Source organism: Dipodomys spectabilis, unplaced genomic scaffold (genome assembly GCF_019054845.1).
Source record: "Dipodomys spectabilis isolate Male_0828 unplaced genomic scaffold, ASM1905484v1 ptg000001l, whole genome shotgun sequence".
NCBI lineage: Eukaryota > Metazoa > Chordata > Mammalia > Rodentia > Heteromyidae > Dipodomys > Dipodomys spectabilis.
Genome location: NW_024870678.1, coordinates 12,796,603 through 12,812,536, shown reverse-complemented (window position 1 = coordinate 12,812,536; position 15,934 = coordinate 12,796,603). Strand labels below are relative to the sequence as shown.

Genomic DNA, 15,934 nt, shown 5'->3' with positions numbered 1-15,934 from the left:
AATTATCTTCCATGACTGAACTCAATTGAAAAGACTAAGAGACCAATACAGTATTTTATTTAGTAGCACTGGTAGGCTTAACATTTAATTTTATATGTACTTTTCTTTTGTAATTTGTATGTACTTCTTTTGTATGTACTTTTATCTTTGTGGTTTTGTGTTAAAGTGTGAAAATAAATGTACATCTTAGAAAAAGATATTTCCTAATTATAAGAGAGAGAAAAAAAATCTCAAAGATAGCAGCAAAGGAGTCTCCTTATTAGATTCCTTGGGTAGAAGTGGAAGTGGGCTACATTCCACTCTACCAGTTCAGTCAGTCATTTTTATACAGTGAGACAAATCCATATATCTCTTACTGTAAAATCCTGAACTTTGTTCTAGTAAGCTGTCATTGAAATCTGCTGCCTTTTCCCAGCCATGTATACCCCAGGCTGAGCATCCTTCAAGCTCAGTAGCTACTCAGTGATCAAGCTCCGCCTCATCCCTACAGCTCTCACAGTGACCTCTCTCAAGGTTTTTTGTTAGCTTTCGATATTTTCCTTTTATAGCTTTGCTAACATAATCATATTACATCCTGACACCAGCTAGTGTAAATTAATTCACATGTGCCACTCCACAAAGAACCCAATTTTCTTTTCCACTTTAACACTTGATTAAATTATAGAAAGACGACAAAAACATAAGGTCTCTGAGAAAAGGATATCTCACCTGTACCAGCCTGGAAACTAACACAATGAATTTTAAAGCAAGCTAATTCTTCCTAAAATTTGTAAAAATCTTAATGGGAGAAGTATAGAGAACTATAGGAGGAGAGAGAGAGAGCAAAGGTAGGTTTAAAAAAAAAAAGTATTGACTGAAAATCAATCTCTGTCAGATGAACCAAGACAGTGTTTCTCCAAATTGTCTGTGTATAAGCCTTACTTGGGGAGGGAATCTGGTATCAAGACCCAGTGCTAGATCTTCTTCTGAACTTTTAATTCAGCAGTTTTGATGTGATCTGTATTATAAACACTGTAGATGATTGTGGCCAACAAGTGTGAGAATAATTAATCTGTTCTAAAAATTAAATTGAGTTATATTCTCCTCTACCTTTCTCCAAAAATATTACCAGGAATAAACAAATGGATTTTTGTTACTGAGGAGGTTTAGAACACTTTCACCTGAATGAGCAGATTGTTTTTATTAGTGGTGTCTAACAAAGTATAGCAACACATACACAGAGACTTGGAGAACAGCCCATCCAATTTCAGGTCTCACTAGTTTTTCCTTGTAGTACACTGAAAATTGCAATAAATCACAAGAAAAACTTTCCCTAGACCTTCAACTAGACATATGTCAGGATGTACATCGATATCATGGATTGGGCTATTTATTTCACCTTCATTCTAATAACCAACACTAAGGCTCATCATTAAACCACTTTAATATCATGCTCACTAAACATTCTATGCAGGTGACCTGTTTTTTTTTCCCAAAGGAACAAAAACTCCTGGGAATTTTAGATGAATTTCACACTACCTCATGCTGTCTTTATCATTTGTAAATACTGTCCATGCAAATATGCAGTTTGTTACTGATTTTTTTTTTTGTCAGTTGTGGGGCTTGAACTCTTGGCCTAGGCGTTGTCCCTGAGCTCTTCAGCTCAAGGTGAACACTGTAACACTTGAGCCACAGTACCACTTTTAGTTTTCTGGTGGTTAATTGGAGATAGAGTCTCACAGACTTTCCTGCCTGGTCTGGCTTTGAACTGTGAGCCTCAATCTCTGCCTCCTGAGTAGCTAGGATTACAGATGTGAGCCACTGGTGCCCCACTTTTTTCTGATTTTCAATTGAAAAAAAATAAACCACACAGCTTGGATGGTCTTTTAAGTATTAACTGTATTTATATTCTAGACATTGTCCACAAACCAGGAAAGACTTCCAAATCCCCCATCACTCTGTCTCTCAGTAGATTTTCCATTATTATCTTTTGTCATTTTCTTAAAGACACTAAAGAATTTTGGAGTGGATAAAGATAAAATACCTAGGAATTAACTTAACCAAAGAAGTGAAGAACCTCTATGATGAAAACTTTAAAAACCTGAAAAAGGAAATCAAAACAGAACTTAGAAAGTAGAAAAATCTCCCATGCTCCTGGATTGGAAGGATCAACATCATGAAAATGAAAATACTTCCCAAGGCTATCTACAAATTCAATGTAATACTTATCACTATTCCAACCTCATTCTTCAAGGAAATAGAAGAGGCAAGCCAAAAATTCATATGGAACAATAAAAGACCCCAAATAGCAAAAATGATCCTCAACAGAAAGAACAGTGCTGGAGGAATATCAATACCAAATTTCAAACTCTACTACAAAGCCATAGTAATCAAAACAGCTTGGTACTGGCACAATAACAGACCTCAGGACCAATGGAATAGAATTGAAAACCTAGACATGAACCCACAGACCTATAGCCATCTAATCTTCGATAAGGGAGCTAAAACAATAGAATGGAAGAAAGACAGCCTCTTCAGTAAATGTGCTGGCAAAATTGGTTAACTACTTGTAGAAAACTAAAGCTAGATCCTTATATATCACCCTGCACCAGAATCAACTCCAAATGGATCAAAGACCTTGGAGTCAAAGTAGACACCCTGAAAACCCTAGGTCTCCTTAGCACAAGCTGAAATTTTCTTATTAGAGACCCAGAAATACAACAAATCAAAGAAAGGTGGACAAATGGGATTGCATGAAGTTGCAGAGCTTCTGCAGGGCAAATGACATAGCTAGCAAGATCAATAGAAAGCCCACGGATTGGGAGAAGATCTTCACTAGTCATACAAGGGACAAGGGTCTCATATCTAAAATATACTTGGAACTCAAAAAATTAAATCCCCAAAAACAAATTCTCAAAGAAACAACTGCCCAATAAATAAGTGGGCTAAAGACTTAAAGAGAAACTTCTCTGAAGAGGAAATAAGAATAGCCAATAGAAGACACATGAAGAAATGCTCAACCTCCCTAGCCATAAAAGAAATGCAAATCAAAACAACATTGAGATACCATCTCACCCCAGTTAGAATGGCTATAATCAAGAACTCTAATAACAACATGCTGGAGAGGATGTGGCCAAAAGAGAACCCTACTACATTGTTGGTGGGAGTGTAAACTTGTTCAACCACTTTAGAAAGTAGTATGGAGGTTCCTCAAGAAACATAGGTCCCGTGATTTCCCTTATTTGCAATAACTAGTATATGTCTGAGACAAGCAAAAACGGTCAGATTAATGAACTCCACGCTAAGGACTCAAATGATTTTTCTTTCTTGTGATTGTTTCTAATGTATTTATAAGATAATTTTTTTGTTGCTTTGTATGTCCCTCCCCCACAATATAACCCCCATTTTCATTGTATTTGATGTTGCTATAATTTGGGGAGGGGAAGGGAAAAAACAAATTGTTTAAATAGGGATAGAGGTGGACCCATTGCAACAATGAGATGTACAAGACTTTATGTTGAAACACGAACTCTACAACTTTGGCATGGGGGGAGAGGAAGAGAATGGGAAGGGGTGGGAAGGGGAAACAAAGGAGGAGGCAACAGTGCTTGATAAGAAATGTACTCATTACCTTGCTCATGTCATTGTGACCCCTCTGTATGGTATTTTCACAATAAAAAAATTAAAAAAGAACTTTGGAGTGGGAAAAGAACTCAAATCCATCTGGATTAAAATAATTGGAAACCATACCAAAACAAAACAAAAAAAAACCTGATTATAGTTAAGTTGGAATTTAGTATTACTAAGTATTACTACAGATAACTGTCAAAATCCTTCCCATCAGGAAGGGTAGGGATGAAAGCAAGTGGGTACATTTAAAGAAGTAGGAAGGATTGCTCACTGAAGTTACTGCTGAAGAGTCAGCTTGAGCATCCTACATGTTATTGAAGATCTCTCCAGGTCTCGCTATGAGACATTAAAAAAACGGACTCGGTATAAGGCAACCATGGTGAAAAAAATTCAGCTAATACTGTATAAATATCACTTATGGATATTCATCTTCTGAATTTCAAAAAGTATCAGAAGCAATCATTGGAGATGTAATCAATATTAAATAGCTTTTTGTAACAGAATAAAAACTGAGGATGGAAGTAGTGGAGAAAATCTCTGCATGTTCATTTTAGAATTTTATGACAGCAGTAAGCCAGCCTCTGACCAAGTGTAATTACTATTCTTTATCAGACTGTCCCAAAACAGCCACCTTGTCTCCTTTACCATCTTCTTTCATCAATCATCTCTGGCTTTCCTCTTCCTGTCTCTGGATTCTCTAAGAGTCTCTTTTCATCCTACTCAGACAAGGTTTAGAAAATTCACTCAATCATTATTTTAGCTCAATGGGTAAAATTTACTAAAAATATATTTTATTTGTAACAAAAAGTGTGAATTTTAAGTTAAATCCAATTAGTACGGATTATAGCTTTTATTTAGCTTTAATGAAAAATGTTACGGTGCAAGAACATTGTCACTGGTCAATAGTCCCTGAGTCTTTTAGTCTCAGAGGACTCCTAAATTCCAGGCTAAATAGTCCAGTGTAGAATGCTAAGATCTCAGATCATTTTGAATCCTTTCATGCTGGGACCTGCTGGACTTCTATGGCAATCATACACCACAACATACAGAGAGAAAAGTATCTGGCTTTTTCAAGAACCGCTAGTGCAAAGTACAGAAATTATGGAAAAGAATTTTGAGTGAAATAAGCCAGACCCAAAGAAACATAGACTCCACGGTTCCCTCATTTATAATAATAGTATAGTCTAGCATAGTCCTAGAAGAGGATCACAACAGCTCAATAGCTATGTACATGTGACCAGATAAGAGGATGCTAAGCAAAATGAACTCCAAGATATGAAAACAAAAGGTTTTTCTTTGTTGTAGATGTTTTTTAAAAAAGAAAAAGTAATATAAATGTTCAAAATTGCTTCCTTCCTTTTTCATATACTTGTATGTGTCAATTTGCTCAGTAATTCGTTGCAGAGCCTGGAAAGATAGCAGAGGTGTTTGCTCTCTGTTAATTTAGATAGTCTCTGTCTTCTGAACTGCTGCCAATTTTTATGACTATCATTAAAAAAACTTGTTTCACATAAATTCTAAACAAAGTTTAATGCTGGTTAAAGCATCAAGTTTCTTTGATGTAAATTTAAACTACACAATCATAGCAGATAGTAGTAGTATAGTAGCTTAGTAGTTCTTTACTTATAGGCACCACTTCAACTGAGGCTAAGCAGGATGAATATTTTGCTACTAGACTCTAAGATTCTTTTCTTTCACTTAAATCTCTCTGAAACTTGACTCTACACTTATCTGGTTCATTCTTATCTATATTTCTCATATTATCTCCTATATATGTCATGGTTATTGTGAATAGAAATTTTAATTTTTAATAAACAAAAACTTTTTATTACCTGTCTGTACAATATTTCAATATTTAAATTAAAAATTGTGATGAACCAAATTATCAAGTTGCTAATTCCAACACAGTCTGTTACAAGGATTAAGTGACTGATTTTTTTTCATAACAAATTTTAACAACCTGTGAAGTTCAGTAGCTAGGAGAAAATTAACAAGTTAAGTGTTTTCAGGACTTAAAAATGCATAGAAATATTCAACAGAACCTTGCTCATGTAATTGTAACCCCTCTGTACAGTATTTTTACAATAAAAAAACTTAATAATAATAATAATAAAGAAATATTCAACAGACTTATTTTTAAAATTGAGATGTGCATTTTAAACAGGAGACTGACATGTAATCTTGGTCACATACATCTCATACAATTTCTTTTCCCCACTTTCAAATTAATAAAATGGATACAAACAAATCAACACCATTAGAAGTATTCAAGAGAACAAGACAGAGACAATCCATGAGCAATTTGTCATTATCTGAGAATTTGTATACATAATTTTGAAACCTTAGATGTCAACCTTTGAGAACTGGCAAATAAACATAAAATTAATAACAAGCAATCCTGATTTCATAGATGAGGAAAGGAGTCAGGAACACTATTTTGACTAAACATCTGGTTCATTTCAAAATCTAAACATCTTGTAACTGGATAAATTCGTTCCATTAGATAAGATAGCAATAGATTCTATTATACTTTTTTAAGAATAAAAATCATTTTGACATCAGATCAATTGTGAGCATGGGGTGCATTCCATGTAGTTGGGGCATGATTGGGACACCAGTTGATTGAAGACACTTGAACAGGTGTTTCTAAAGGAAATTAGCATGCTAGTCTGAGTAGACTGGCAAGAACCACATTCAGTACAAATAGGCATCACCCAACCAGCTCAGGGGGTGGAAAAAATAAAAGAGGGAGAAAAATGAGTGGCACACACTCTTCCTTTTCTATCTTGGGACACTAGAAACTCTGGCTCCCTGCATCTTGGATTCCAAAACTTGCACCAGTCAGCAGCACCCTGTGTTTTCAGCTTGAAAATAAGAGTTACACCACTGTGCATAACATAGATGCAGTTTACCCATCATCAGTTATGGGATTCAGCATCCATAATTGTGTGAGTCAATTTCCCTAATCTTCTCTCATCTGTCTGTCTGTTTATCTACCATGATCAACATCTATCATATACATGTTTTATTGGTCTGTCTTTCTGGAGAACCGTGACTAATACATTGCTCTTGAAAAGTCTTTTCGATGGAACTGGGATAGAGAAGCTTCATAGAATTAGTAAGTGAAAACAAATTATGACACATTTCCATCCTATACTGGTACGATAAATGGTAATATAGTGTTCTTTTATGGTTGCTATTTCCAGGTTTTAATTGCTTTGACTTAATTGGTTTAATAAAAAATGTCAATATGCTGTTTGAATCAGCTTCATTTATTTAACCAAACTGATTTCAGAAAGGAAAAAGCAATTACAAAATCAAGGGAAATCTTATATAGTTTGGGTATTAAAAACAGTATTACATATGACTGAAACTCAGTTTTTGTTGTTGTTGTTGGGTTTTTTTTGTTTTTTTGTTTTGTTTTGTTTTTTGGTACCATCGTTGGGCCTAAACTCTGGGCCTGGGCGTTGTCCCTCAGCTCTTCAGCTCAAGGCTAGTGCTCTACCACGTGAACCACAGCGCTACTTCTGGCTTTTTTTTCTGCTTATGTGGTGCTGCGGAAATTGATCCCAGGGCCTCATGCATGCAAGGCAAGCACTCTACCACTGAGCCACCTTCCCAGCCCAAAAACTCAGTTTCTTTTGATGGATAAAAATGCAAGTTATCTTCTATTTAAATACAGTATTTTACCAAATGACCAACTATAAATTAGCTAATCAAAATCACTTCTATTCATCTATAAATTTATTAAGTCAGTTGGAAAACATCTGTTGTGTATCGAATATATGTCTAGTAAAACAGTTTTATAATTATTTTATGTAATCTAACAGGAAAACATCCAAAGAATAACAAACACAAAGTCCTGTATGACTAATATTATGATAAGTCTAGGATGAAAAATTGTAACGTCAAGATCTGACTCACTGATAGTATGAGTTGACATATGCATGAATAAAAGCAGCTGCAGCTGGCATAGGGGTTATAAAAATAGAAGAACACATGTTTCAGAAACTGAAGAAAGCCAGTATGACCAGTATTGAGAGGAAAACGGAGAATGGCATGAGGTGAAGGGAGTAGCTAAATAGGAACTACTTCACTCAGACAAGGTGAAGATCTCATCCGCCCTAATAGCAATAGGAAGTCGCTGAAGGATTTTAAGCAACAGTATGAAACCATAATTGATCCTTTGGGATGGTCATTTCTGCTGCCAAGAATTGTATAGATTGGGGGAAGATAAAAAATAGTTTCAAGAGGTGAGTTTGGAGACAATTACAGTATTCTGTGTGAGAAACAAAGATAACTCAGAAAAGAGTTTGTGTGTTCTATTAACACCTCAAAAATGTTTTGCATTTTACAACTGACCTATTTTCTTAGAATTAGACATAGCAGAGCTAAAAAAAAAAAAAAAAAAAAAAAAAAAAAAGCAGTAATAAAAAAGGCGGCACATGTGCTTTGCAACAGGATATATCTGGTTTTCACCTTTGGTCTGGTTTGGGGGCTGCACAGCCTATTAATAGCTAAAGGACCATATGCAAGGCACATTAAGGTCTCTAAGCCTCAGCGTTTGTACCTTTGGAGTTCACATAATAACACTTCCCGCGGGTGAGAATATTAAGTGTGACAATGCATGCGATATTCTCAGCATGAACAGTTAATATTGAGAAGCCTCAGGACCAGTCATCTGATGGCATTCTCTCTGCTGGGAAATTCTCTCCTTTCTTTAGAAACCAGTTCTTTCTGAATTTTTTTTTCTTTTTGCTTATGTGGTGCTGAGGAATCGAACCCAGGGCCTCATGCATGCAAGGCAAGCGCTCTACCACTGAGCCACCTTCCCAGCCCCTTCTTTCTGAATTTTCTCTCAGCAAACAGCACAGACACAGAGTTGGGGGAAAGGCACTGCTCTGGCAAAGATAAAGACATAAGAAAAACAAGTAAAGATGGAGATGCTGCTGAACAGTCTGTCTCTTTGAGTGTGCATGGGAACTATCTCCACATCCTTCTTGCCAAACTCAGTTGGAAAGGAAGACCCTCTCACTTTCAGAAAGATAGCTGGACAGATTAGGGGAAAAGCTGTCTCATCGAGCACTTTCTTCTGCTCACCTACTGGCTGTTCAGAAGCCTAAATCATCATGAGGAAAACTGGTTTCACCGGTGTTACTGGCTCCAGAAATGGTAGCCAATCAGCCAGGTATGATGGGGATGGAGCTGAGTTTGGAGCAGAAATCCAATTGTTAATCATGGCCTTAGGCAATTCCTTTAGTTACTTTCCTTTTCTGTGAAATAAGATGTTGTTGGATGGTTTCAAACACTCTTTTCTGGCTGAGAAAGTGTGTGGTTTATGGACTTATCACCTCATTTACTTAAAGTAAGTAAACAACCAAGGATGAGGCCTAGAGTAAAGACATCTAAGCTCATCCTTTTCACTCCTGTAACTTAATTTGAACTAGCAGAAGCACATACAGTAAGCATAGCCAAAAGCTTCATCATTAAAAAATAATTACCAACAATGAGGCTATAAATTAGTGCCTTGCAAATATCTAAAGCTGCAAGGCAATTGCTTGAAACTATGTTTCAAAGCTTTGCAGAAATTACTGAATCAGAATCTCTTAAGGCAAATCTCCAGGAATACCTACTTTTAAAAATTTTTCCTTTTTTTTTTTTGTAATCAACTACTTCAAAGAGGATCACCTTTAAAGAAAGATTTGCTTTTTCTCAGGGTTGTCTACAAATTACTTTTATGTGAATTACCAAAAATACTTGCTGACAATAGCAGGGAGTATGCCCAGGAATATGCATTTAATAATTCTATTATTATACATAGCAACTTCATCTCCCCCCCAAAATAGTTTGTATGTGCTTATGAATAATATCATGTGGGTAAAACCTTCAGGTCTACGAAAATTATAGAAAAGATAATATTGAAGATACAGACAATATAAAGAAATCATAATTGCAGTATAGATATCACTATTATTTCTTTTTTTTTTTTTACAGTTTCTTTTAAATTGTGAAAATACTGTACAGAGGAGTTACAATTACATGTGCAAGGTAATGAGCACATTTCTTATCAAGCATTGTTGTCTCCTCCTTTGTTTCCCCTTCCCATCCCTTCCCATCTTCCCCGTCCCCTCCATCCCCCCTCCCACATCCCTTCCTCCTCGCACCCTGCCAAAGTTGTAAAGTTCGTTTTTCGACATAACGTCTTGTACATTTCATTGTTGCAATGGGTCCACCTGTATCCCTATTTAAACAATTTGTTTTTTCCCTTCCCCTCCACAAATTATACCAACATCAAATACAGTGAAAACAGGGGTTTCTTGCTATTTTTTCTAACATATTTATAAGATATTTCTTTGTTGCTTTCTATATCACTATTATTTCTATCATATTTCATTCAGTTTCTATAAGAAGGTTGTGGTTTGAGCAATGTTATTCTCATTTAACTGACAAAGTCAAGCTCTGAGGTAAGCTGAGATCATTTGTGCAGAATTTCATGGTTAGTATCATGTGGTTAAAATAACATGGATTGTGGAGACTGCCAAGCTAACATAACTTGGAGATACTAAAGTACAGAGATAGCCTGTATTACCACAGAATGTGTAATTAAGAATTGAACACACCTTTTAATTAAACAATATGCTGATCTCTTAACTGACAAGTTAGAAGTTTGTCTCAATCTTTATTTCATTTCCACATGAATTTTTTTTATTATTGTGAAAATACCATACAGAGGGATTACAATTACATGGGCAAGATAGTGAGTATATTTCTTATCAAGCATTGTTGCCTCTGCCTTTGTTTCCCCATACCACCCCTTCCCCTCTCCACCTACCCCACCCCCACCCCACCAAAGTTGTAAAGTTCGTTTTTCGACATAACGTCTTGTACTTATCATTGTTGTAATGGGTCCACCTGTATCCCTATTTAAACAGTTTGTTTTTTTCCCTTCCCCTCCACAAATTATATCAACATCAAATACAGTGAAGGCAGGGCTTATACCCTGGGGGAGGTACATACAAAGCAATAAAGAAATCATCTTATAAATATGTTGGAAACAATCTCAAGAAAGAAAAAAACATTTATGTTAATGTTATTACAACAATCATAGATTGACCAAAATAAAATAATATCATTCCTAATAACAGTAATTCCAGGGGCCTCCCCAAATCATAAAATCATTTAAAGTAGTCATCATTTCACATCAACTACCGTCAAATACAAATATTTACAGGTGAAAAGTCTACAAGTGTGCTTTGTAGAGACTTCTAGCTGCATGGCCTTATTATATGACCTTATTTCCCTGATCCATTTTCATACCACAGGCCCTTGACTCATGTTTATAAAACTCAGTATGCTGGTCATTTGCTATAACAGATCTTCATTAGACTTAAAGATTCTGCAAATAAGGAAAAAATCTTTACACTATAAATATATTTTTTTTTGGGGGGGGGGGGGGTCCGGTTGTGGGCCTGAACTCTGAGCCTGGGTGCTGTCCCTCAGCTCTTCAGCTCAAGGCTAGCACTCTACCACTTGAGCCACAGCACCACTTCCAGCTTTTTTTTCTGCTTATGTGGTGTTGAGGAATCGAACCCAGGGCCTCATGCATGCAAGGCAAGCGCTCTACCACTGAGCCACCTTCCCAGCCCCTAAATATATTTTTTAGAACAAGGATTTTGTTTCTTTTTCTCTTACTGATTCTTCTACATTCATCTAATAAGGTATTAGTGTAAAAATGTGTGTGTGTGTGTGTGTGTGTGTGTGTGTCTTGAACTCTTGGTTAAGTGAAATGGGAAAGGTCTCCTCTCCCATATTCCCAATTCCTAAGCTGACCAGTTTGAGCAAAAATATGATATAACAACATGCATTTCACAAATTTGTTCAAACAAGATGAACCTTAGTTATGCAAACCCTGTGCTTGATTGACTGATTGATTGATTGCCAGTCCTGGCACTGTCCCTGAGTCTCCGTGCCCAGGGCTAACACTCTACCATTGGAGCCACGGTGCCATGTCCAGCTTCTTTTGAGTACTTTATTGGAGATAAGAGTCTCACGGGGTCTTTCCTGCCCAGGCTGGCTTCAAAATGCGAACCTCAGATCTCAGCCTCCTGAGTAGCAAGGATTATAGACATGAACCATCAGCACCCCACTCCCCACAACTGCAATATTTTTAAGTCATTAAAAATGTTAATAATAGAAAATAGGAAGATCTCCGAAGTCATATACATTTTAAACAAATACAATTGCCACCTTCTGCTATGGCCAGATGTTACCTACCTTTTTAATCTTCTTTCACCTTGAATGTTACAAACTTTCTAAAATGTAAATACAGATATTTTCACATAGAGCAAAAAGAATGAATATGACATGAACAAAGAGAAATTTCCAAAGAGTAAGTGACATATTAGCTATAAAAACTACCTATAAAAAGATATGGCAAAGGTTTTTTGATTGTGATTTGTTTTCTTTCAATATTTGGTGGAGTGGTATCTTTTTTCATGCCAGTTTATGTTTTATAGCTATATTTGGTCAACTTAGGAGCCATTTTTTTTCACAAAATCAACATTTTTTTTTAAATAAAAAAGAAAAAGAAGGACACTTACAAATAACTGTAAAATATGCTGTACTTCTGAAACAGGTTTAGGACTCAGATAAACCTTCTTTCCTGCAAATTAAAAAAAAATACAAGAGAGAAATGAAAAGAAAAACCATGAAGAGACAGAAAAATTCCAACTAAATAATCTAATATTATCTAATACTAGCTAAAATATTTTGACTAATTTTTAATTCACTTTAAACTGGTAAACACCAAACATTTTGGGGAAAAGGACAGCTTCTAATTTGATAATAAAAATTTCACACTGAACTCTTATATCCTACTTTATCATCCCCAACATCAAATGTTAGTCTTGAGGATTGCAAGCTACAAAATCTGTCATAGTACTGGTCAATGACAACTTGAGAAAATCATCATATAAAAACAACTGATTATTATAGTAAATACTTGTACATATGTGCACAGAGTGCCCACTGTAAATATATCCTTGGCATTACTATACCTTTCAGTGGGCATAGAAACACTTCACATGTTTACACCTTAGAAAATCTTTTCACTTTCACCTTTCTTGAGTTTCCCAAGATAGTGTAGCAACATTCCTAGCAACTACTTGGGAACCATGCTGAAGGAATGTACGCTATCTTGTTCCTAGAGATAAAATAAACTATGGAGATACAATCCCTATTTGTAGAATAGGGAAAATAATAGGAATATGGCAAATCAGTATCCACATCTGCCACTCAGCATCAGGGTGCTTTACAAATTTCTTCCCTCCATACTTCCACTGCCCTCATTCATTCAGCCACTTTCTTCAAACATTTACAACATCCTAAATGATTTCCATGTACGCATGCTTTCCTCACTGAAAAGCCATTCTTACAGAGATAGGAGGCAGAATTATTTCAAAGTAAATCTGCTCATGATCACTCTATAATGAATTCTTCTCTAGTTTCCTATCACCTAGAATCAAGTCCAAGTCTTTTTCTATTGCATGAGTTGCCCTCCAGGAACTTGCCCATCTGCCTCTCCCCTTACTTTTCACCCATGCCGAACTTATACCAATGCTAAAGACAAAAGCTCTGAAGTGGTACTCCATCAATGGAACTCCTGTGCTTTATTTGCATTACCTCTGTGGCAATTGATTTATTTATTTATCCATTCTTGAATGGATAAATATGGATCTATTTATCCATTCTTAATCAACTTGGGCACTTCTTTCTCAGAACCTTCTGTTTTCTCCTCAGGCCAAATAGAAAGACTCTGGAATATCTCTCTGGTTACACTTTTCACACATATTATAAATGTCTGATTAGCTCTACTTTCCTGCATCAATCTTTTGAAGCCTTTTGATGGCATGGATTATGACTCATTTGGGTCAGCCCTAGCACAATCTTTTCTAGATGGTGGGACAAATGCAAGAAATCATTTGCTGAATGGCAAGGTGCATGTAGACTTTTCATTCTTCCAGCTGACTAATTTCATACTTGATCACCTTGAAGGACTTTTACAATCAAAAGAGGACACCTTTTCACCTTATTCTATAACCAAGCTTCTCATACACTTTTTGGCCACCCCATAACTCTCTGCCCTGCAGTTAAGTCTTATATCTGCAGACAAAATGTAAGAAACTAGGAAGAGGAAGCAAAAAATCCAATCATGTGAGAAGCAGTAATACAATAAAAATTGCAAGCCTCAAACTTTACATAATATAATGAACATACACACTCCTATAAAGCCAAATTGAAAAATAATGGCCAGTTACTTATCATACTCCTAATCCTAGCTATCTGAAAAAGTGATATTGAGAGAACCATGGTTTGAGGCCAGGCTGGGCATGTGAGATCTTTTCTCAACCAATAGTTGATCGCTATTGGGCTATGTGGGAGGTTGAGGTCTGGTGGACTATCAACACCAGGCCAGCCAGGACAGCTGCAGCCAAAGACTCTATTTCAGTGGAACAAACTGGATATGGTAGCCTATACCTGTCATTCTAACTCCCACATGAATCCTAAAATAGGAGGATCATGGCCCAGGCATGAGCCTGGGGAGGAAGTGCCTATCTCAAAATAACCACTGTAAAATGGGATGAAAGTGTGGCTCATCTGAGATAACCTGCACATTAAATGTGAGACCCCAAGTTTAAACCTCAGTACAGCTGGAGAATAAAAGAAAAATTCTATATGCTACTCTTTCCCCAATTAAACTTTTGTTTCATTTTATGAATTTCCAACTAGTTCTGCCCATTGCAACAAAATCAGAGAAACAGAGAGAGACAGAGAGAGAGCAGTAGCAATGAAGTGGTCTTTTCAAAGATATCCTAAACATAAACACACTAAAAGAGACTGAATCTCTCTTCATCCTTTGTAATTATCAAATATTTTATGAATGAAGGTATTCATGAACCCATTTCAAGAATAATGGCATAGTAGCCCTAATAACAAGAATTTTTTTAATGTGTGTGTGTACATTATCTCCTATATATATATCCTTATACATTATAAGAATTATTATGCTATTAGGCTAATCTCTTTGTTAAACTATTGTTGTTGTATATGTCAATCACTTTAACACAAGCAAAATAAACAGAACAAGGTGTTCTAGCATTCTCTCCCTGAATAATATAGGACACAGAACTTGAAAGACATAACTACCTCACAAGGTCTAATTCTTTCTGCATATATCACTTAGGACTGTATTTACATATTAATCCCAGGACATTTGTGGAGCAAAGGCAAAAAAAACCCCAAAACTAATGATCTCCTATCTACAGTTTGCACCTCTTGCAAGAGAAACATGAGCGTGTGAGTAAATTAGTAAACTCCATTACAGCCACTATAAGTTAGCTGAGATTGGATATCATCTCGTCCAGTGAATTTCAAACTACGTTTGCTGATGAGGAATATTTTCTTTTCAAATGAACTGTTTGGAAGAAAGACAATATCCAAGACAGTGAAAAGCAGAACTTCTCTGAGACCACAGTCTTCAAAGGCCCAAACAAAGTTTTGCCCACATCCCATCTTTTCACTTCTCATTCCCTAACTAGGATTTCAAGTTTGAAAACTACATGACCATAGCTTCATTTTAGAGATGTCGCCACCAGGCTAAATCTGAAGCAGCTACTTCAAGACAATGCAACAAAGTAATTGAAAGCATTCATCCCATGTGTTTTCATCCTCCCTTCTCCTGTCCTTAATTTGTGGTCAAGGACCTGCTTTCCTGCATATCCTGATGTGATCTCAATTGAAAACATATAAATTGTGATCAGACAGGATTTACAGTGATGTTTTATTCCAGTGTTTGGTAAAATACTATTTATTTTCTCTGTGTTATGACTCAGGTAAGTATCTTCTACTTGACTTATCTTCAGCCAATGGAAATATTGATAGGCAGTAAAACCTTTGAGGCCCAGTGGGAAGAAGTCATGAAGTCAAGTGCATGTCCTTGAAAAAGATAGTGGGGGTCTAGCACTTTCCCTCCCCCGCTCTCCCTCCCTCCCAATCGCCCTCTCCTCTCTCCTTTCTCTCTCCTTTCTCCTTTCTCTCTCCTCTCTTCTCTCTCTCTTCTGTGCTTCTCCCTTTCTCCCCTCTCCCTTCCTTTCTCCCTTCAATTTTCTCCCCGCTCTCATCCCCCTTTTCTCTCTTTCCCCTTATACACCATGAGGTATATCGCTTCTTCTACCAAGTTCTCCCACCAGGATAAACAATTACAATTTTTGCCACTGACCAAAAGGAGTTATCTAACCAACTATGGAAGAAAATCTCCAAAATTATG

The 15,934-nt window shown here is 36.3% G+C and overlaps 1 protein-coding gene across 3 annotated transcripts in view; it reads right to left on the bottom strand.

The window, feature by feature from the left end:
- Positions 1-15,934, bottom strand: part of Pkib (cAMP-dependent protein kinase inhibitor beta) — a 96,771-nt gene that overhangs the window by 25,228 nt on the left and 55,609 nt on the right. For all 3 annotated transcript variants that reach the window (XM_042671157.1, XM_042671098.1, XM_042671235.1), the window contains one exon: positions 12,210-12,271. The gene's annotated coding sequence lies outside the window, so the exon portion shown is untranslated. The remainder of the gene's footprint in view (positions 1-12,209; positions 12,272-15,934) is intronic.